This window comes from Leucoraja erinacea, chromosome 19, assembly GCF_028641065.1.
Source record: "Leucoraja erinacea ecotype New England chromosome 19, Leri_hhj_1, whole genome shotgun sequence".
NCBI classification, from domain to species: domain Eukaryota; kingdom Metazoa; phylum Chordata; class Chondrichthyes; order Rajiformes; family Rajidae; genus Leucoraja; species Leucoraja erinaceus.
In genome coordinates, this window is record NC_073395.1 from 12,835,609 (window position 1) to 12,858,593 (window position 22,985).

The 22,985-nt window shown below is 46.3% G+C and overlaps 1 protein-coding gene across 5 annotated transcripts in view; it reads right to left on the reverse strand.

The window, feature by feature from the left end:
- Positions 1-22,985, reverse strand: part of dennd5b (DENN/MADD domain containing 5B) — a 164,939-nt gene that overhangs the window by 91,327 nt on the left and 50,627 nt on the right. The gene's annotated exons all lie outside the window — the stretch shown is intronic.

Below are 22,985 nucleotides of genomic sequence, written 5' to 3' on the forward strand. Positions count from 1 at the left end.
GTGACTTTTTCCAAGTTGGGGCCATACTTCAGACTGTCACTGCTGCTTTGTCTGAAGAAGGGCCTTGACCCAAAACGTTACCCATCATTTTTCTCTAGAGATGCTGCCTGACCTGCTGGGTTACTCCAGCCAACTGTCCTGTATTAACCAGGACATCCCGTATATTGGGCTAAATTGGTTTGTCCCGTACGGGACCACCCTTGTCCCGTATTTGACTACTACTACTCGGGTCGAGGGGACTGTCGTGACGGAGCGCCGCGTCTGGCCCCGCCTCACCCGTCCCGAAGTGGTGCAGCCCATGGAGTGCAGCAGCAGCGCCTCGCCCGTGGCCCCGTCGGTCGGCAGCCCGGCCAGCTGTCTGACCTTCGGACCTTCGCTTACCGCCGACACCGCCACCTTCTTATGGCCAATCAACTGTTCATGAGTTGGATGGGGTGCTGGACTTTGAGCGCAACGTCGCGCGCAAAGTCCGGTGCTCGGGCAAAAACTCCTCAGCTGGCCCGCCGGCTGGGCTTTGTGTGTGCAGTCCAGCACCCGGGGCCAATACATCATTCACCCAGCCACGGCCGAGTCGGTCAATGAATTGCCGTCAGGAATTTGTCCTGTATTTTGACCTTTTGTCGCTTATTTTGGAGTGAGAAAGTTGGCAATCCTACTCCAGCACCTTGTGTCTATCTTTGGTATGAACCAGCATCTGCACTTCATTGTTTCCACATTCTATATGAAATGACTCAGCTCCTCCTATCCTCTTATAATGATAGGCTTTCAAGATGCACATCTTTCAAGATCACTGCAGTTTGTAGTTTTGATGCTCTCCCACCTGATATCCCTTTGCCTTGCAGTGCTGACTAAATGTTCACCTGCACCTTAAGGTCTAGGAGGCACCAGATGTCCAATTGTACATGCAATATTTTGCACTGAACTATTAACCAAACCGATTACATTGAAGTATGCTCAAAACAACAGCACATGTAAGTCACCTTCTGTACTGACATTGGTCACAGAGATATTTTCAACAAACTGATCTCAACAACACTTTCAGTTTATTGTGCAACATCATTTGCACATCGTAACTTGCAAAATTACATCGCAGGGAATATTTCCTATTACAGCGTAACCATTTCACAACAGACAATGGAGATTATCATACTAGAACCATTACATATTGTTTGTTCAAGCACGACAATTTTTTTGCCTGCCTGCAGCAACATGCAATCCCAGGATCGATTGTCTAAACATTATGTCAAAGTTTTTTTTCCCAAACGCAAAAGAATATCTGAAAGACAAAATGAAATTGTTAAAAATACCCTGGAGGTCAGGCAGCATCTGTGGAAAGAGAAAGGGTTGCTATTTCAAATGTTGATCTTACATCTAAATTTTCATCATAAGCAGATGCATTTGATCCATTAAAACAAATCTGGATCCCATCCGAGATCAATAGACAGGCCCTGGGAGATCAGTTGGGAAAACCAGATGCACCTACTTACAATGAGAAATGTCATTTGCCAAAATGTTTCTTGCCATTTCTTTCCCCACAGATGCTGGCTGGCCTTCTGAATATTTCCAGTGTGTTCAATTTTCATGTCAATTAGCTTGTTGAACTCCGAGGCCATTAATAGAGCACTGGAATCACTCAGAAAACTATATCTTTACTTAAATTACTTTAGAGTTACAGCGAGGAAACAGACCCTTCAGCCCAGGGAGTCTGCATTGACAGGCCAACTCTAATATTATCCCACACAATAGGGACAACTTACAATTATACCGAAGCCAATTAACCTACAAACCTGTATGTCTTTGGAGTGTGATTGGAAACCGGAACACCCAGAGAAAACCCACGCAGTCACAGGGAGAACGTACAAACTCCGCGCAGACAGCTACCGTAGTCCCAGTGTTACGCCCTACATCACTCACACATCCTATCTCTTTCCATTAGCAAATTATATATAATCAGGAAATTTATTAAGTTATAGTCATATGGTATGGAAACATGCCATTTGGCCCTACTTGCCCATGCCAACCAACTTATCCCGTCTAAACTGGAACCACCTGTCTGCTTTTGGCCCATATCCCAATCTACCCGTCTAAATGTTTCTTAACCCTAATTATTTTGTTATTTCTACCCCTCTGCGCCTTCCTGCCCCCTACACCCTCTCCTCTACTTTAGGCATCAGCTTGGCATGGTGAATTCACTATTTAAAGTTACTCGGAACTATTTTCTAATTTCACTGCTCGATGGTCATAAGTCTTCTTTGGAAATTAAAATTTCCAAAACCTCTCGTATTTATAACTTCTCAGACATGTCTGGCAGCACCGTTGAACAAAAAAAACAACAGCTTCATTGCAAAAGTCTCCTTGAACCCACAAACGAGCAACGTTAACAGATTGGTGATGAATGTGTTCTGGGGGTATGTCTGGTTTTGCAGGCGGCGTCTGCTTCGCTCTTTAAAGCTGCCACAAACAAACTGAAGAACGGTCTTGACCCAAGACGACACCCATTCCATCTCTCCAGAGATGCTACCTGTCCCGCCGAGTCACTTGAGCATTTTGTGCCCTATCTTCGGTGTAAACCGGTAACGGCAGTTCCTTGCTACACATCACACAGTACAGGACCTACAGCATGCAAGACATTCCTCGACATTTTCCAACCATTGGACATGTTTTTATTTCGCGGGCAGGTGCGTTTCAAAAGAGTTTGACCATACTTTTAAACTTAAGGGCCAGTCCCACCTTCACAATCTCTTTTACTCGTGGACATTTTTCACCAGGTTAGAAAAACGCCCCGACCTACTTGAAGCCACGAGTACCTACGACTAGCATCACAACATACCTACGACCTACCTACGGCCTCTTACGACCCCCTACGACCTCGTGACGACCAGGCTGCGATTAAGAGTCAAGGGCAAACTCGGCAGAGGTCGTGAATTAGGTCGTGAAAGTGGGACAGGCCCTTTACTCAGTAGTCGATGGCAAGTTGAGCGAGTGGAATAAATAGAAGAATCTTGTACAAGTTCCCGACACCAACTTGCCATTTTGTCACCTGGACAAAAAGGGCTGACAGGGAAACAGGTCCGTTGCGTTCTGGGGTCAGGGAGGGATGGTGGGATGGGGGAGGTGGTGCAGGTGCACTGCAGGCCCCGTTGCAACAAGGGAATGGAGGGCACACCAAGTTCGAGGCTCCCTTACCCTTTGCGGAAAGGATTGCTTGTTAAATTTTCAGGAAGAAACACCGAAGAATGGAATTAACTTGGAAAAGCCTTTCAAACGTGGCAGACAGCTTTAGACCATGCTGCAGGACTGGGCGAAGGGCCTGGCTTTTATCCTGCATTTTAGCAATCCTTCACCAAAGGAAATAGTTTCTTTGTACGTGGCCTCCAGGTCCCCTTTGTCGCTTTAAATTACCCTCAATCTTCCAAAACCCAAGGTCAAGCACTAACCAGCAGACGGCTTAACATCCAGTCCAGTACCACTCTTCTTTCAAATCGAGCTACGTCTCAAATCTCTGAGCTGGATTACCGGAGCAGCAATATCAGGGCGTAGAAAGAGAGGGAAAACATTCAAAAACTAAACACACCAAATGCTGCCATTGGTAAAGTAGATAAGCCTAAAGCAAAACCCACTATAATTTAATTACTTCTGAAATGATTGGGTGCTATAATCCCATAATACGGTAAGCCTCAAAGGCAGCGTATTGGGAAAAAATAAGTTTTTCTTCCAAACTTCAAAGTAGTTTAAGCGGCAAATAGCAACGTTCGGCAATCTAATATTAAGCGGTGTTACAGCGAGGGCTCCAGAACACAGACATCAAAGCGGACAGGAGAAAATACAACTTGCCAGAGATGAAAATTCAATGTTTGGCATTGATGGATTTAATGATGTTGCAGAATATTTAATGAGCAGTGAAACTCAAATGTTTACAAAATGAAAGAGGTCACTTTGCACCAGTCAGTAATTATGCATCTTCCACATTAGCATATCTTGACTCCCTGCTGGTAAATTGAATAACCATGACGTATATTCACACCGAAGAGAGACACAAAAAGCTGGAGTAACTCAGCGGGACAGGCAGCATAATTGGAGACGAGGAATGGGTGACGTTTGGGGTCGAGACCCTTCTTCCCCAGTCAGACCCCAGTCTGAAGAAAGGTCTCGACCTGAAACGCCACCCACTCCTTCTCTCCAGAGATGCTGCCTATCCCGCTGTGTTACTCCAGCATTTTGTGTCTATCTTCGGTGTAAACCAGCATCTGCAGTTCCTTCCTACACAGCAACTTCAACATGGTAAAACATCCCAAATTGTTCACGGATGAGTTAGTAATGTTTAAGGAAATGAAGGATCGATCCAGGGAGTATCTATTAATGAGAGCCACATGGGAACAAATCGACATTTGGCTGTGGTGACACTATAAAAGCTACCATGACTTCACCTCCTCCTGTCCTGCATCCTGTAAGGTTCTCAACCCTTTTTGGTAGTTTCTCTGTCCCCACTGCACCTTATTTTCAAGCCTAGGCTTTCTGAAAAGTCTTCCTGCTTCTGGAAGCACAGCCACTCTCTAAATTGTCGTTACTTTTGTGCTCTGTTAACCATAAACGTTATTTATGACCATTCTGTGTGACAAGCAGTACAGATTTGGCCTGGTGATCTCAGTCTATTCCGGACCAGCACAGCACCGATTTAGTACGGTGATATCAGCATCCACTATACCAGTACCACAGTGATTTGGTATTGTTGTCAGTTACTTTCAGTTACTTGCCTTGCCCTCCATTCCTAACTCCCAACTTTCATTAATAATATCAACAAGCGTTCCTCCTTTTGTGTAATAACCAGCATCCAGCAGCTACAATGTTACTGTATAAATTGTGGCACAATACAGGTCCATCAATGTACAGTACCGGCTGAGACAGGCCCTCAATGTACAACACTGGGGTCAAGTCCGTCACTCTATTCACAGGTCAGTCACCAACTAATATTGGGATACATCACTGGTGGGTAACAGGTCAGACACTGTATAACAGTACCGCTGGGCACAGATCTGTCACTGTATAACATGTCTACATTACTTAGGGTTCCAGGTCAGTCATTGTTTCGCATGTAACAGAGGTGGTGGAGATAAGCCTCACACTGTAAAATGCTGGGTTATGATGCTAATGGTTACAGGTCAGTTATTGGGATATAAGACAGTTGTAGTGCTGGTGATTACAAGGGTGACAGCATAACATTGAGCCACTTTCCTATTTCATCGGTGGATATAGGACTCGTTTATAACTGGGATACAGTGCTAGCTTCAGGTCAGTCACTGTATAGATGGGGCACAGTGCTGCTGGGTACTAGACCATGGTCGTCTCCCAATGCAATACCGTGTTGGTGGCTTCAGATCCATGCAGTGCTGTTACATTATGAACAATGGGGTACGTTGTTCGTGGCTGCAGGTGTGTGGCAGGTACTATTGCAATGTTTAAGAAACAGAATGGACAGGTACATGGATAGCGTACGTTAAGAGGGATATGGGCAGGTGGAACATGGGGCATGTTGGTCGGCATGGGCAAGTTCAGCTGAAGGGCCTGTTTCCACTCTGTATGACTCAATGACACTACGGCAGGTGCTGATGGAGCAAGTTAAGGCAGTGAAATGAGAACGCTGCTCCCTTCTTGACTCATGCAGCCTGGTCTAAACCTGTCTCCCACCCCACCCCATTGCCTTCACTGGCAGAGGCTGCCAGTTCATACCGCAGTTGTGCCGCAGAGCACAAAGCTGAGGCTGAGTCTGCCAAATTGATACCTATCCAATTCCTGTGTGAAGAAGGGTCCAGACCCGAAATGTCGCCCGTCCCTTTTCTCTAGAGAGGATGCCTGACCCGCTGAGTTACTCCAGCACTTTGTGTCTATCTTGCCTATCATTCAGGTAACTTCATAACTGTGAATGAGAAAACATTCAGGCTGTGTGGTTGATCTGACCAGTCTTTGCGCTGAGCTCCAGCAGTGTCACTTCCCAAACAATACCTCGCATTCCTACGTTTCAAAGTACATGCAGGGATATGATTGCTGGAAGCTTCAATACATTGTCAAAGATTTGACCTTCAAACAAGTCTGTTGGCAGGCAGACAGCGTGTGTCGACTGCTTGCATCAAGGCGGCATTTAGAGAGGGCAGGAGAGATCTGCCTTCAGTCATCGTCAGTTCCTTTATATAGCTGCAGCCCGAGACAGGATTATTGCCTTTCTGTGGGGCCTGCTTGAATTAGACAGAAGCCAGTCCTCAAAATAGAACAGGAGAAAGCAGGTCAATGGGAAAGGCTTACAAAACAAGTCAGGTCTGCATCTGCTATTCTTCTTCAGTTGACCTACAAAGACAAGATGAAGCATCTCAAACCTGCACCAATTATTATGCATTGCTAACTGGCAATGTGTTCTCTTTGACACTCTGCACCATTTTTGGCACCCTGAAACAGGTTAATGAATCGTTCATTAAACTGGTGATGCCAAAGAGCTCTGTGACAATAGTGAGAGAAAAGGGGCTAGAGAGAAACCCAAAGATGAGAGAGAGAGAGAGACAGACGAATAGAAAGACATGCAGAGAGAAAGAGAGAGAGAGACAGAGACGGACAGAGACAGGCAGAGAGACAGACAGAGAGAGAGAGACAGAGAGAGACAGAGAGGGACAGAGAGAGAGAGAGAGAGAGAGACAGAGAGAGAGAGAGAGAGAGAGAGAGAGAGAGAGAGAGAGAGAGAGAGAGAGAGAGAGAGAGAGAGAGAGAGACAGAGAGAGAGAGACAGAGAGAGTGACAGAGAGAAAGAGAGACAGAGAGAGAGACAGAGAGAGTGACAGAGAGAGACAGAGAGAGTGACACAGAGAGAGACAGAGAAAGAGAGAGAGAGAGAGACAGAGAGAGACAGAGAGAGAAAAATCCATAATTAAGATTCTTGAGCAGTATATCCCAGGATAATTTACTAAATTAAACTAGTCACCTCATACACGTAGTTGCTGCTTTCATATTCAAATCCTAAGTGTTTCATCTTTTATGATATGTCCTATTTCCTCTTGGAGAGAGAAAAAAAAATCAAAGGGAATCTTAGGTCTCTAATCCTTTTAACCACACAATCACCATTCTGCATGCCACTGTAGCCATGGCCCTGCTATTTTTACATTCCTCAGTAACCTTGATCTTTCAAGGGGACGCTGATGGGGAATAAACAAACTCACGCGCGTGTTTCACAACTTCACAAAGTCAGGGTAAGGACGGCATCCTTCACTGTATTCTTCTGATGACCCTAATTGGTTCTGGTTCTGGTCTTTCTGGGCAGCAAACTCAAAAACTGCTCCACACGGTGTATGTTTGAAACTCAGACGCTTTTTTGTGTGTGAATGAATGAATGAATGATGAATGAATGAATGAATGAATGAATTGATTAATGTTTTGTTATATGTGACACGTCACAGTGAAATTCTTTGCTTGCATACCCAAGGTATACAAATAGTCGCCACATAGAGGGCGCTTACAAAGTTACAAAGTGCCCCCGCTCTAGGTCCCCTTTGTTCTCCCCCCCCCCCCCACCCATCCCCCCACGCTGGGTCCTCCTTTGTTCCTTCCCTCGGCAGCGGCGCCCTCACACCACGTGGACCATCCACCATCAGCCGCCGCACCGACCTCTCCGCTATCGCTGCCAGATCATTTCCGGATGCCTCCGATATCGAAAACATTGCTTTTGCCAGAGAACACAGTGGAAAAAGGGGCAGCAGAGTGGTGCAGCTGGCAGAGCTGCTACCTCCCCAGAGTTCGGTCCTGACCTCCGATGTTGTTTGTGTGGAGTTTGCACGTTTTCCCTGTTTCCTCCCACATCCCAAAAGACGTGTGGGTTTGTAGGATAATCGGCCCTCTGTAAATTGCCCCGAGTGTGCAGGGAGTGAATGCGAAAATGGGCTAACAATTAGTGTGAACGGGTGATGCATGGTCAGCGTAAACACGGTGGGCCGAAGGGCCAGTTCCATCTGGGTGCTCCGGTTTCCTCTATTGTCCCAAAGAGTGCGGGCTGGTAGGTCGATTGGCCTTCTATAAATTGTACCTGGCGCTGTGAGCACACAATTGTCCCCGGAAATAACACCTGCTAAAAATAAGGGCGGCACGGTGGCGCAACTGGTAAAGTGCTGCCTCACAACGTCAGAGACACAGGTTTAAACCCGATCTCCAGGTGCTGTGTGCGTGGAGTTTGATCTCCGATCTCCCCATCACCCTGTGGGTTTTCAGTTTAGTGTCACAGCTTTTTCAGCTTTTGTTGTTTGCCATCCAGTCAGCAGAAAGACAATACATGATTACAATCGAGCTAATTATAAATACATGATCACCCCCTCCATGACACACTGATCAACCGGAGGAGCGCGTGGTCAGTGGGGGCGCCGCGCCGCGAGTCGGCTGTCCTGCCAGCAGCGTGTTATTTCTACATTTTTTGGTGTGTCTAGTGTTGGTTTGGGTGTCTCTCGGTACGTCTTGTGTGAGGCGGGGAAAAGGGGGGGAACTGTTTTTGGTCGCCTCCTCCACGGCTTTTTCTATGCCGCCTCCCTCGTGGCCTAACGGCATGGATTGGAGCGGCCCTTCCCGGAGTTGGGCCGGAGTATCGGCAGCGGGCGCAGCGTGGACTTTCCATCACGGAGTGGGCGAACCCTTGCCGGGGGTCGCCAGAGAGGAGCGCCCCGACGTCCGGCCCACGGCCTATAACATCCTGAAGCCTCTGGTCTCTGGTAGGAAAGTGCCGACTCGGGACCTCCAAGCCGCAGAGTGTGCTCGACCATCCCGACGTCGGAGTTTTGATCATCCCGACGAGAGGGCCTGTACATCGGGCTGTCCGTAGCGGCGACTACGGAGGGTTCATGGCCCCGACCACTGGTGAACAAAGGAGGAGGACTGACTGAACTTTGTTGCCTTCCACCACAGTGAAGAATGCTGTGGTGGATGTTTGTGTTACATTTTATTGTGTATTGTGTGTCCTTTTTAACCGTATCGCTGCTGGCAAATTCATTTCACTGACTTGACTTTGACTTTAACCTTCAGCAACAGACTGGTTCCACAAAGATGCAGCACAGAACGCCACAGGAGACACTTCTTCCCTGTGGCTATCAAATTGTACAACTCCTCCCCCTTCTGTCGTGGGGTAAACTGACTCCTTCCCCCCCCCCCCCCAATCTTTGCACAGCCCCAACCCTTTCCACTCGTTACATTAATTTCATGTATTTGTGTTTGATGTTTGTTGACAGATCAATTTCCCTCTTGGGATAAGCAAAGTTCTATCGTAAATGTATCATAAGTGAATAACAGTCCAAGGTAAAGCCAGCAAAGTTTGATCAAGGATAGTTTGAGGGTCACCCATGAGGAAGATAGTAGTCGAGCACTGCTCTCTGGTTGTGGAGGATGATTCAGTTGCCTGATGACTCCAGATCCCTGGATGCTCTGATTTCCTCCCACATCGCAAAGACATGCGGGTTTGCAGAGAATGAGTGGGAGCTTCAAGTGTTAATATGAACAATGATCTGTCGTGGACCAACCACACTGACACGACTGCCATGAAAACTCACGGGACTATAGGTTAATTGGCCTCTGTAAATTGTCCTTGGCGTGCAGGGGAGGGGATGCAAAAGTGGGCTGACATAGAACTCGGCGACTCCGTGTGGACTAGGTTTCCACCCTTCATATCCAAACTAAATGAAGAGGATGTTGTGAAGCACACCATCGAAAGAAGGCAGGCTGATCCCTGCTTTGAATTCCACCCATACCTGCATCAGAATGTAACAGATGCGGAGGTTACATCTCCATGGGGGACAATGGGCTCATCTTGACTGGATGTCAGCCGCGAGGTTAAGCCGTTATTATCTATAATGCATTTCCATCACTATCAACAGCATTCATCAAGTTACAGGAGAAATTACTTTGACCCACTGGAGACCTGTATCACAAGCAGCCTCTCTGCATCATTTCACACATGACATGACACAAGGCCGACTCGACTGTGCACCGACCGGGTAAACGGAACACAAGAAGAGAGACACTTTAAAAACTGCAGCCTTCACATTTCTATGCTTCCTACAAGATTGCGGTGGAAAGTAACATGTTTTTAATGTGGTGGTGATGGGGGCGATTGTGGTGATTGCAATAAAAACCATTGTATTTAGAGCATTACACCAGCCCTTTTTTTGAGTTTGCGTTTTGTTAGTTTACTGTCACGCGGACCGAGGTACAGTGAAAATATGTTGTTGCCTGCTAACCAGTCTGCGGAAAAACCCATTCACGATTACAATCGAGCCGTCCACAGTGTACGGATACATGATAAAGGGAATAAAGAAATGCTGCTGTCAGAGTAGAGATTTAAACGAGTGGAGCAATTGTAATGCATGATTACACCACTGTAGAGGCCCTGATCATGGACGATGACTAGACAGGGTACAGGACGGAGAGAGAAAACTGAGCAACATGGTGTCAGGATAATAACCTTTCCCTCAATGACAGCAAGACAAAGATGGAGGTTGGACAGGGAGAGGTTGGACAGATGAGGATTGTTTTCTCTCGAATGGCGGGGGGTTGCGAGGAGACCCGATGGAAGTATATAAAATTATGAGAGGCATAGACAAGAGTAGGCAATCAGAACCTTTTTCCCCAGGATGGAAAAATCAACCACAGATCCACCACCCATTTTCCAGCAACTGGTGGCCCGGCACCTGCTTTAATCCGGACAAAATTACCAGAGGGCATTTGAAATCCACCCCCGGACATCCCCCAGAAATGTGAGGCCTATAGGCCGGGTGAACAGCTGCGGCTGATCGGTGGGCCGTCAAATTTGCTGCCTGCGACTGGGGTTCTGAATCCCAGCCGGAGCCGCAGATCTGGTCCCATAGCCGGCTCCCACAGCCTTAGAATAAAGGGGAGGTCATTTACGACTGAGATGAGAAAAAAACGTTTTCACCCAGAGAGTTGTGAATTTATGGAATTCCCTGCCACAGAGGGCAGCGGAGGCCAAATCACTAGATGGATTTTAGAGAGAGTTAGATACTCTAAGGACTAGTGGAGCCAAGGGATATGGGGAGAAGGCAGGCACGGGTTATTGATAGGGGACGATCAGCCATGATCACAATGAATGGCGGTGCTGGCTCGAAGGGCCGAATGGCCTCCTCCTGCACCTATTTTCTATGTTTCTGTTTCTATTTCCCAAGCTGGCTTTGGTGGCCGGGAGCCCTGGCTATTTTATCCTACCCACATTCCCATCTACACTGCCATATACAACCACTAATCTACACACTCAAGGGATTTACAAGGGACAAGTAATCTACAGTACTACGTCAATTTCTGAATAGACTTGCATATTCCTGAATAGGTCTGAAGATGGATCTCGACCAAACTGCCTGCCCCGCTGAGTTACTCCAGCATTTTGTGTTTATCTTAAGTCTATTTCCACGCTGGTTACGCTGCTGTTCATCTTCGGCATGAGCAAACCTGGATCTCTGGTTTTCGGAACCAATCATCCAATTTGTTTACAGACACACGTTCAATAGTTATTGAGAGCCAAAGCAAATCTTTGTGGCACTTCGACAAAGTACTGGGTTGTTGCATCTCTCTGCTACCTCTACCCTAGACTGCAAACCACAGGGCAGCAAGCACCTGCTAGCACACAGATAAACAAAGCATAACATATGCCTGCAATAACACGAAGCAGCCAGCTCTGTAGAAACCCCTGCCTGGTGCCATGTTACAAAAGCAACTGAACCACCAGGAGCCTCGGGTCCACCTTCTGCCTGGGTGTTTTGTTATCTTCTGCCAGAACAGTGTTGCTTTTGAAAGATTAGCCTCTTTGATCAAAATGACCGACACTCTTAATTGTCCACAGATGGACACAAAGTGCTGGATGACTCAGCAGGTCAGGCAGCATCTCTGGAGAAGAAGGATGGGTGAGGCTTCTCGTCGATTCCCTTCTTCAGACCGATTGCAGCGGGTGCAGGAATTTAAACTGGAAAATATTTTCCGATCTGATTGAATAGCGTGCAAAACGAAACTTTTGGCTGTACCTCAGTCCACATGATTAGCATAGGTTTCAGAGGTTATGGGGAGAAGGCAGGAGAATGGAGTTAGGAGGGAGAAATAGATCATTCATGATTGAATGGCAGAGCGGACTTGATGGGCCAAATGGCCTAATTCTACTATTCCATATGACCTTATGAAAATCAGCCATCATTGCTCTCCAAAGATACTGCCTGGCCCGTTGAGTTACTCCAGCACTTTGTGTCTATCTTTGGTAAAAAAACAACATCTGCAGTTCCTTCTTTCTACCTCTAATTATACGCACTGTATTTCATTTCACCGGGCTCCTGTGAAGTGCTCCAAAGTGGTTCACTGTGCATTTATAAGGTATCTTTATAGTAACCCTTATTATTTAAACCAAAGATAGACACGAAGCATCTCTGTTTAAATTCCTGCTCCCGCTGCAATCGGTCTGAAGAAGGGAATTGACCAGAAACCTCACCCATCCTTCTTCTCCAGAGATGCTGGAATAACTTGGTGGGTCAGGCAGTATCGCTGGATATAAAGGATGGGTGAAGTACATGTGTTTTGTTGTTGTCTGCAATACCTCTATGAACTTTCCACCAGTTTGCCTGTGAAGATATAATCATGCACACCTCTGCACTCTTCCTGCTTACTATCTACATTGAAATCTAGACATTCATACATTTCTTCCACTCCAATAAATATATTCTGCCTACATTCCTTGCAAACCAGAAAATGTATGACTTGTTCAATTTTCCCACTATGTTTTAAATTTTTAAGATTGAAGCTTGAAAACACCACCTGCTTTGCCTCTTGTCTTTCTGATATTAGTAGGTTCTGTCCCGTGGGCTCGCTGAATAAAAATCCTTAGGACAAGTTGCGGATCAGCTAAATAATGTTCTCACATCTTTCGACCATATTTTATGAAAATACACTTGTGCACTTTTAGCTGCTCAAAGGGACACTAACAAACTTGTGGGGGTTTCCCAGCAAATACAATATGGAAAACAACAGCCAAAATTAGAGATTATGCATCAGACACCTGTCAAATTATTCATACGTGAAACCTCCAAACCAGCAACAGAGGTAAACTGCTTTGCTTATCCGCAATTTTTGAGTTGCTTGGTCTAAACAACATCTGTCTTGAGGGCAGATAAGTTCTTATTCTTAGATACTCCGCATTCACAAACATGATAAAACCGTTTGTATAGAAATGTTTTTTTTCTTGCGCAGAAATAGGCCATTTGGCCCAATCAGTCCATGCTTGCAACTATGTTCTGTTCAAACTATAACAACTATGATAACAACATTTAGAAGACAACAAGGTAAACACAAAAAGCTGGAGTAACTCAACGGGTCAGACAGCATCTCTAGAGAAAAGGAAGAGGTGACGTTTCTGGTCGAGACCCTTCATTTAAAAGACAATTGGACAAGTACACGGATAGGACAGGTTGACAGAGATATGGGCAAACACGGGCAGGTGGGACAAGTGTAGATGGGGCATTTTGGTCAGCATGGGCAAGGAAGGCCAAAGGGCCTGTTTCCATGCTCGATGACTGCCTCTATCAATGCAGCTGAATGTTTAAATAAAAACCTCTGAAATATCGTCTGTCAATCGGAAAAACAGGCTTTCAGAAGAGAATTGCTCATCGACGCTGGCAATTCCACGTTGTTGCCAAAAATGTGTGTGGCTGGTCTCCAAAGACCAATAAGCTCAAGTGGAGTGGAACACCAGTACTGCTGATGAAATGTTTGAGGGCTTCCTAATGGCATGTTTTTCTTGGCTGAGCTCATGGTTTCTAACACGCAGCAGTATCCAGCAGAAATAATACATAGACTACAGTTTCAAAAACACTAGCTCGATCCTGAGATTGCATTGCCTATGCCCAGTGAATGAACTCGCTTGAAGTACTGAACCCTGTGCAAGAAACAGGTGAAGGACCTGTTTCTAGACCAAATGTCCTCTGTAGCCTGTTCATCCATTCAAAGGAATGTACCCTTGGCCTCAACACTGCTCTCCCACTCTCCCGAAACCTTCTGTCTCCCTGCATCAGGCCCTAAATTCAATCACACGATGAAGGGTCCTGAACCAAAACGTCACCTATCCAATTTCTCCAGTTGCTGCCTGGTCCACTGAGATACTCCAGCCTTTTGTGTCCATCTCTCACATTCAATTACGTTGGCCTCAAAGCTAATTTCAACAGCAGCTCTCAGAATCCTACAAGGACGAGGTACCTTGTATCTTCCGAAGAGTCCGCCTGGAACTATACTGGAAGTTGGACAATTTTATACTGGACAATTTTTGCATTTATCAAGCCAATTAATCAAGCCAGTTAACCTACAAACCCTTGCGTCTTTGGAATGTGGGAGGAGACCAAAGATCTCGGAGAAAATTCACGCAGGTCATGGGGAGAACGTACAAAATCCGTACTGACAGTGCCTGCAGTCGGGATCGAACCCGGGTCTCCGGCGCTGCATTTTGCTGTAAGGCAGCAACTCTACCGCTGTGCCACCGTGACGGCCGAGGTCAGTCTGTCCGTTATGGTTTTCCCTCAGCCAAGTTCAAGGGCCTGCAATTAGTCTCATTCATCCAACTCTCTCCTTCCACTTATACAAAGCCTACAATTATTCTCCCTATGCGCCAGGATATTGGTTACACGTGACCGACCCACAGGGTGGGTTCCTTCAACATCTTCTGCAGTGTGGGCCATTGGATGTGTCGGGGACCTGGGTCACCACTGTCGCACCTCCAACGTTCATCAATGCAAGCTCGATCATCAAGTCATTAGTGAAAGGCAAGGCCTCTATGGAAATGGATCCAAAACAAGTAAAAGGGCAACCAGAGTGGTAGTTGTGGAGGTCACCTGTCCCCATTACCCAGCTGGGTGGGACATCAAAATCACTCTGATCCAACTGTGGCCCCTGGTTCTGGGGGAGACCAGAACCAGGGGCCACGGTTTAAGAATTAGGGGTAGGCCATTTAGAACGGAGATGAGGAAAAACCTTTTCACCCAGAATTGTGAATCTGTGGAATTCTCTGCCTCAGAAGGCAGTGGAGGCCAATTCTCTGGATGCTTTCAAGAGATAGTTAAATAGAGCTCTTAAAGATAGCGGAGTCAGGGGATATGGCGAGAAGGCAGGAATGGGTTACTGATTGTAGATGATCAGCCATGATCATATTGAATGGCGGTACTGGCTCGAAGTGCCGAATGGCCTACTCCTGCACCTATTGTCTATTGAAATCCAACCATACCGCCTTCCTTCAAAGAGATGGTGCAGACACAACGGGCTCAATGACCTCCTGGCTCTAAGATCCTATCCAGTTAAACTATAACCATGATCTGTAGATGATAAGATGGATGCTGATATTTGCTTCAATCAGTTTTTATTTACCAGTCTTTGTGGAAAGTATCTTGAAGAGAAGCAAAGAAATTGATATATTTTACATCGAATCACACAAAATGAACAAATACAACAATGTGTAAGAAGCTGGCAGCATACAGCAGGTCAGGCAGTATCTGTGGAGAGAAATGGACAGCTGACATTTCAGGTTGGGACTGTACTCCAAGATTGAAGATCAATCTGAAGAAGAGTTTGGACCCAAAACACTGTCTGTCCATTTTTGTTCAGAGACTTCGGCTTATTGGGTCCGTGCCAACCAGCGACCACCCCATACACTAGCACACACTACACTGGGGCGAATTTACAATTCTAACCAAAGACAATTGACCTATAAACCTGTACGTTTTTGGAATGTGGGAGGAAACTGCAGCACCCAGAGAAAACCCACGTGGTCATGGGGAGAATGTACAAACTCTGTATCGACAGCACCCGTAGTCAGGATCGAATCCGTGTCTCTGGCACTGTAAGGCAGCAACCCCGCCGCTGCGTCACCGTGCCACCATTTCTTCCACAGATGCTGCCTGACCGGCTGAGGTCTTCCAGCTATTTTTTTTTTTGTTCCTCTGAAAACAATGGACATTATCTATATTCCTGGCCACAGACAAGTCTTTGAGGACACAGTCATTGTTTGACCAGCGTCTTTTCCTCTTGCTGAAAGTTACTGTAAAATTAGCAGGTAAGCAGTGGTTGGTAATCAGTGGCTTTACTGAACAATTAACTCAGCTGGGTTACCGTTGCTTTTATCAAAGATAAACTCTGGTATTAACGTCGCCAACACCCACACTTATGTTGCTCCTTTTGCAGTTTCAAATGTAGCAAAGCATTGGATGTATCACAGGAACATTATAAAACCAAGCCACTTGTTGATCTAAACTCTGACTAATGAATTAAATTGGAGACCAGGCATCTTTCGACAAGGCTGACGCTGGTAAAGCTATTTGTGCTGGTCAGAAATAGAACAACACTAGGATTTCAAGGTTTTAAAACTGGAGGGGGTCTGCAGAAATAGTTGCCCAAGCTCACAAAGAGATTTGAAAGCAAGTCTGAGAATTTCAAAAATGAGTTGCTGCTAAAACAGGAGCTAATTTAGGCCAGTGAGCATAGGCTGATGGACTTTAAGCTTTGGAATCCTCTTAATTAACCTGCATTTATATGATGCCTTTAATGTAATAGAACAACCCACAAGGTTCACAGGAGCAGCGTCCAAATCAATAAAATACAAGATAGTCGTGCAGATTACTGGAAGCTTTGTCAATAAGTGAGATGCTAAGTACCATTGACAAAAAAAGGAGGAAAAAGAGGTGGGACGAGAAGACGGAAGAGATGAGACTCTGGGAAGAGAATTCCAAAGCTTAAAGACACACCCACTGCTGGTGAAGCGATGAGACTTGGTGCAAATATCTCAGCCAGTGTAGAGTTGGTGGGGATTGCAGATCTTTAACAAGGCTTGTTTAGTTTAGTTTAGTTTCGTTTAATTTAGTTTAAAGATACAGCGTGGAAACAGGCTCTTCAGCCCGCCGAGTCCACCACGACCAGCAATCATGAGTGTCCTAGTTCTATCTAGAGATAATTTACAGAAGCCAATTAACTTACAAATCTGTACGTCTTTGGAATGTGGGAGGAAACCAGAGCACACGGAGAAAACCCACACAGTCACCGGAGAACGTAGGAACTGTGGTCAGGTTTAGGTCCCCCCCCCCCCGAGTGCTCCGGTTTCCTCCCACACACCAAAGACGTGCAGGTTTGTAGGTTAATTGCCTATGGTAAAGATTGTAAATTGTCCCTCGTTTGTAGGATAGTGCTAGTGTACGGGGAACGCTAGTCAGCGCGGACTCGGTGGACCGGAGGACCTGCTTCCGTGCCGTATCTCTAAACTAAAACTAACTTAAGGTCAGGGGGTAGGAGGTGGTGGGGGAAGAGGTAGCGAGCCTGTCGGTTGACGTTGGTAAGTAGTTGGTAATCACAATGTTCAGGACAGCTACAAGGTGTGGCAGAATCCTGGTTATAGCCCTGTCCCACAGTGCAAGTTCCTTCCAAGAGCTCTCCCGAGTTTAAAAAAAAATCAAACTCGTGTTAAGCACGGAGAATGAACGTAGCGGGTACGTCGGAGCTCGGGGACATCTCTAACGGCAGGTACTCGGGAAGACTCGCTAACGGCAGGTAAGCACGGGAAGACTCGTGAAGATTTTTCAACATGATGAAAAATGTCCACGAGAGCCCCGAGTACCGACGAGTGGCCATTACCATAAATCTCCGAGTTTCGAATCAGGGCAAACTCGGGAGAACTCTTGGAATGAATTTGTACCGTGGGACAGGGTTTTAGGCAGTCATGGTCACACTTATCTTGATCTGGTCTTCTTATCTACCAATCAAGGCCACAATTAGCTAAGGCCTCCGGCTTAAGGTTTCAGTGTCATGATCACCACTGTATCTCACCATACTCAGGAACTATCACACCCTCACCAACAGCGAGCGCAGGAAGGATAAGCAAATCACCGTGTTCTGTAGATGCAAAGAACCGCAGATAGACACAAAATGCTGGAGTAACTCGGGTAGGCAAGCATCTCTGGAGAGAAGGAATGGGTGACGTTTTGGGTCGAAACCATTCTTCAGACTGAGAGTCAGGTGAGAGGGAAACTAGAGATATGGGAGGCTACAAAGAGAGTGCAAGGTGTGAAAAGGACAGAGCAAAGCAGACATTGATCAAGAAAATGAAGAATGGTTCATTGATGGCTGAGGGGGAAGGTGATGATGAAAATTAATCAGGAGGACAGTGAAACTAGCCGGAGAACGAGGGTGGGGAAGGGACAGCGAGAGAGGGAAAGCAAGGGTTACTTGAAGTTAGAGAAATCAATTTTCATACCGCTGGGTTGGAAGCTGCCCAAGCGAAATATGAGGTGTTGCTCCTCCAATTTGCGCTTGGCCTCACTCTGACAGTGGAGGAGGCCCAGGACAGAAAGGTCAGTGTGGGAACCAGATGCTGGTTTACAAAAAAAAGACACAAAATGCGGGTCAGGCAGAATCTCTGGAGAACGTGGATAGGTAACGCTCTGGGTCGGAGCCCTTCTTCATACTATTCAAGGGCCCCACACCAAAATATGACCTATCCACATTCTCCAGAAATGCTGCCTGAGCCGCTGAGTTACTCAAACATCTGTGTCTTTTTTTTTTAAATTTTTGCTGAAGAGCATCAGCAGCTGACTCAGAGCAAGTGGCTACAGAATAAAGCACTGAAAAGAAAAGCAAATATCATTTCCCAGCTAATTAATCCTTGTTGAGAGAGGCTATTATCCCATATTCAACTCCCGTCTCCGTACATTTCACGTTCTTCCTACTTTCAATTACTGAGCAATGATTTGAATGTAAAATTCAGAGAAATAAAAAAAAGTAAAATTGAAGGCAAGCCATTTCACTAGGGAAACCAGGAAGTATTTTCTCTACCCATTGGATAATAGAAATTAATGTCTCGGTTAGATTAATGTTTCGTGCTGAATATCATACAAAACCTTCACAGTGGATTATCAAGGTTATCAGGTCTTTTATGGCAGGCCACACATGCATGCACACACATACATCTTAATTGGTAATGTGGGCCATTCGGCCCATCATGCTTTCACTATCATTCAATGATATCATAGATAATATAATTCCACTGCTGCCAAGCTCTCGCTATCCTTAACTAACAGTAACCGCTCACTGTCCTGCAAACTCCAAGTCACGTCAAGTCAAGTCACATTTATTTATATAGCACATTTAAAAAACAACTCTCGTTGGCCAAAATGCTTTACATTTGTTATAAGAATAGTATAAACAACCAAAACTACATACATACATACATATAGCCCTCGCTCAATGGACGTCAGGAAAGGCTTGGGAGTATAGATAAGGTTTTAGTCTTGACTTAAAGGAGTCGATGGAGGGGGCAGTTCTGATGGGAGGGGGGATGCTGTTCCACAGTCTAGGAGCTGCAACTGCAAAGGTGCGGTCGCCCCTAAGCTTATGCCTAGACCGCGGGATATTCAGCAGCCCCAAGTCGGACGATCTGAGGGACCTGGAGGTGGAGTGGTGGGTGAGAAGACTTTTAATGTAGGAGGGGGCAAGCCCATTGAGGGCTTTGTAGACATAGAGGAGGGTCTTGAAATGAATACGGAACCGCACAGGGAGCCAGTGGAGAGAGGCCAGGATCGGGGTGATGTGGTCCCTTTTTCGGGTGCCCGTCAGGAGTCTCGCTGCGGCGTTTTGGACCAGTTGCAGGCGGGACAGGGAAGATTGGCTGATGCCAGTGTAAAGAGAGTTGCAGTAATCTAGGCGGGAGGAGATAAATGTGTGGATGATCTTTTCGAGGTCATCAAAGTGGAGGAATTGTTTTATTTTAGCTATCGTCCGAAGCTGAAAGAAGCTAGCTTTTACCACGGCATTGACTTGTTTGTCAAATTTCAGTGCTGAGTCAAATATCACGCCAAGGTTTTTGACGTGAGGTTTGAGTAGTGGGGTAAGGCTTCCAAGGCTGCCTGCTATCATTTTGATTGAGTCCGAGGGGCCGAGAAGGATGACCTCAGACCTACTCTCATTTAGTTGGAGGAAGTTCTGGGCCATCCAGCACTTTATATCCTCGAGGCAGCGGGTAAGGTTAAGTAGATTTGATTGGTTTTTGGGCTTCAGGGGGAGAGAGTTGTGTATCGTCTGCGTAACAATGGAAGGAAATGCCGTGCCTTTCAATGACTTGGCCTAAGGGGAGCATATACAGGGAGAAGAGAATGGGGCCAATACTGCCTTTCACAATTCACTGCCTTTCATTTAGTTTAGTTTAGACATACAGCGTGAAAACAGGCCCTTTGGCCCATTGACCAATAATCATCCAAATACTCATTCTATCCCACACACAGGGGACAATTTACAGAAACCAGCTAACCTACTAACCTGTAATCTACAAAGGGGATTAGCTAATTAACCTACAAACCTTGGCGTGTGGGAGGAAACCAGAGCACCCGGAGAAAACCCACGTGGTCACAGGAGGAATGTACAAACTCCACACAGAAACTGTAAGGCATCAACTCTATTGCCACGTCACTGTGCTCCCCTTGATCGGGAAAGATCTTGCCCTCATCAGGAAAGATAATTCCAGATTCCCATCAACCACTGTGCTGGAAAATTACTTCCATGTTTCCCCACTGTAATGGCTTGCCTTGAACTTTAGTTTCTTTATTTCTCTTATCAGATGAGTGCGGGTCACCATTTCTACCCTATGAAATCACTTCAACAATCCAAGGACCTTGGTCAGATCATCTAGGCCCAAGGACATACATGCAAAATTTGGGCTTTGTAAATTAATATCATGAGCAAGCAAGGTCAGTGAATTTAGTTTAGTTTAGTTTCATTGTCACATGAGGTACAGTGAAAAGCTTGTTCCCGTGCAAACCAGTCAGCAGAACGATAGACATGATTACAATTGAGTCATTCATTTTACAGATACATGATAAAAAAAAACATTATCTAGGATATCATTGAATGATATTGAGTGCATGATGGGCTGAATGGCCTACATTTCCAATGAGTGTGTGTGTGAGTGTGAGTGTGTGTGTGAGTGTGTGAGTGAGTGAGTGAGTGAGTGAGTGAGGTGAGTGTGTGTGTGTGTGTGAGTGAGTGCGTGAGTGAGTGTGTGTGTGTGTGTGTGTGTACATGTGTGGCCTGGCAAAAACACCTGATAATTCACTGAAGCTTTTATTTGATATTCAGCACGAGACACAAGGTAGAGATGAGGCATTGACACTTGGGTCAGTGCAGCCAGTCCATTGCCAGCACTGCTCCAACCAGTGGTCAAGGGGCCTCTGCCAGTGCAAAGGGTGAAAGGCATGGCTGGCCTGTGCACTTCTGTAGGGAGCTCAACAGTGTGGAGAGACACCTGTGGGCATCTGGTGCAAGCTGAGTCAAGAGATTGGTGGACAATGGCAGGAGGAAGCACAAACTGGACACCCAATCCTGGAAGTACAAATACAAGTCCACCACCAATTTTCCGGCACCCTTGGTTCCAGAGTCCCTGATTATCTGACTTGCCGGACCAACAGAGGCCACCACGGCCTCCGGGAGGAGTCGAACGGTACCAGAACGAACGGTCCGCCTAGGCTGCCGAGGGGCCCAGATACCGGCCCGTAACCTTGGCCTCAGAAGGTGGTTATGGGAACGGATCTGCCCCGGCCGCAGGGAGATTGGCCGTGGAAATCCCGACGTGGTCGAGATCGGCCACCTCACCCGGCCTAGCCGCCACATTTTCAGCGGTGGGCGGGGGAGGGGGAGAGGAGATTTCAAGTGCGCTCTGGTAAATGACTCAGGATATGACCTGTGAGATGGAATTGCAAATAGATAAAACTGCCTTAACGAGCCATGCCAACACCTCATCCCTTATTCTTGATATAGACACGACCTGCAGATAGATGCTGGTTGACACCGAAGATAGACACGAAATACAGGATCAACCCAGCGGGACAGGCAGCATGTTGTTTAAGAAGGAACTGCAGATGCTGGAAAATCAAAGGTACACAAAAATGCTGGAGAAACTCAGCGGGTGCAGCAGCATCTATGGAGCGAAGGAAATAGGTAACGTTTCGGGCCGAAACCCTTCTTCGTCTCTGGAGAGAAGGAATGGGCGATGTTTCGGGTCAAGGTCCTTCTTCTTTCTCTCCAAAGATGCTGCCTGTCCTGTTGAGTTACTCCAGTATTTTGTGTCTTATCATCGGTGTCAACCAGCATCTGCAGGTCCTTCCTACACCTTATTCCTGAGACGCTGTCGGCAGCCCTACTCTGTAATTTGAGGTGATGGTTGGGGCGACATGTGGGAGGAATAAGACAATCACTGATTTTAGGACTTGCACCAAAACAGGCGCCAATCGGCAGTAGTGAAAATCTATCCAGCAGCTGCCCGGCTGCACCGAGAAGCAGCTTCATGGCAATTACCAGTGTCCCTTCAGCACAAAGGACACCAGCTTTCAGCAGCATTCTTTCAAAAGCACACTTAACACTGAGCACGATTTAAAGAGAGATTCTAATTGAAATGCAGATGCATTGTAGCTGCTTACAGCAGGAGACTCAAAGGGCTTTCTATCACTGAATTCTGTACCACCTGCACTTGATGGCAATTCATTCCACATTCCTCCCTCCCACTGCTGATTGCCTGAGTGATTCGCTGTAGAAAACGGTGATGGAGGTGCAGCTGCTGTCAGAGTCTTCAGGAAGCAATTGCTCCTTTTCAAAAAGCATTATGCCTTCGCGAGCAGAATGACAATTGCTGGCTTTGGTGCACAGCCCGCTGAGTTTGTGCCCATAGTTCAAGCTGGAGAGATGCAAGGGGAATGCAAATATACCTCGTGCACAACGCAGCGGTTCGTCTCTTATCTATGGAAAAATTGTGACTGAAGATCCTCAGGTGTAATCCATCTGCCCTTGCAGAAAAGCAATCAGACAATGGAGATAGGCACTCCTAACAGAATCATTTCCACTGGATAGATACTCTATCCACTCTGTTACTCTAACAGAGATGTACAGCATAGAAACATGCCCAGGCAGCATCT